Raw genomic sequence first — 1,314 nt, 5'->3', positions numbered from 1 at the left:
CTTTACTCTGATGGTTCAGTGGAAGAGTCTCTTCAACCTCAATGGTACTCTCCTCATTAGCTTGAATTCGATTTGGTATAGGAGGAGAGAGCTCTTCTTCTTTTTGTATCCCTTTTGGAGCAGTCACTTGGGAGTGTCCCAAGGTCCGTCCGCTCCTAAGCTCAATTCTATTGCAATGCTCCATAGGATTCACATCAGGTTTTCCTGGAAGTTGTCCTGGTGCTCTGGATGATGAGGAGGCTAGTTGGGCAATTTGACTATCCTGGATCTTTTGATGCTTTTCAGAATTATCCATTCTCTGAATGAGCTTTGCTAAATCTTGCTTCATTTCATTCTGACTTGAGATAATTTCTTCAAGCATCTTTTCAATATTTGACTTTGGTAAGCCTTGAGAAGATAGATGTTGAAAATTTTGTTGCCCAGCTTGAAAATTTGGTCTTACCCCCATAGATGGTCCTTGATCTTGATTATTTCTGTAAGAAAAATTGGGATGGCTCTTCCATCCAGGGTTATAAGTATTTGAGTATGGGTTGTTCTGCCTTTGATTGTAACTCATGATTGCATCACATTGTTCCAGTTGATTGATTTGTGCAGTGATAGCTCCCAATGGACATGAGTCATTTGAGTGCTCTGAACTCCCACATACTTCACAAGATGTACTAATAGCATTGACCATATTAGCACTAGTCCCCATATTCTCAAATTTCTTTGTAAGAGCGTCCAATTTTACAGACAAAAGAGTGACTACATCTACATCAAACTTCCCTGATGCTTTAATTGTTGGGTTTACAGAAGAATAGCCACCACTTCTTTCATTTTCCCATTGATGATGATTTTGTGCTACACTGTCAATAATTTCTTCAGCTTCATCTAAACTTTTGTTCATAAGTGCCCCTCCAGCAGCTGAATCAAGGGACACTTTGGTATGATAGTTGATACCATTATAAAAAGTGTGCAACACTAACCATCTTTCCAACCCATGATGTGGGCATTGTCTGAGCATACTATTATATCTATCCCATGCTTCAAAAAGAGATTCTGAGTCAGTCTGCTTGAAGCTTGCAATTAAATTCCTCATATGAGCTGTTTTGCTTGGTGGATAGAATTTATCAAGAAATTGTTGCTCACACTGCTCCCAAGTGGTGATGCTATTAGGGGCTAAAGAATTTAGCCATTGCTTTGCCCTATCTCTTAGAGAAAACCTAAATAATAATAATCTAACTGCATATGAAGGAACTCCATTCATTTTCATGGTACCACATATTTCATAAAAGACCTCTAAGTGTTGATTGGGGTCTTCATGAGGTCCTCCAC

The 1,314-nt window shown here is 39.0% G+C and overlaps 1 non-coding gene across 1 annotated transcript; it reads left to right on the top strand.

Moving 5' to 3' along the window:
* Positions 1-974: 974 nt before the first annotated feature.
* On the top strand, positions 975-1,080 carry LOC122022098. Its single transcript, XR_006122838.1, has one exon. It is a non-coding gene; the product is annotated as a small nucleolar RNA R71 (small nucleolar RNA).
* The last annotated feature ends 234 nt before the right edge of the window (positions 1,081-1,314 follow it).

The sequence above is a fragment of the Zingiber officinale genome, chromosome 9A (genome assembly GCF_018446385.1).
Source record: "Zingiber officinale cultivar Zhangliang chromosome 9A, Zo_v1.1, whole genome shotgun sequence".
Classification (NCBI taxonomy): Eukaryota; Viridiplantae; Streptophyta; class Magnoliopsida; order Zingiberales; family Zingiberaceae; genus Zingiber; species Zingiber officinale.
Note: the sequence above shows the minus strand (reverse complement) of the source record. Positions and strands in the feature narration are given on the sequence as shown.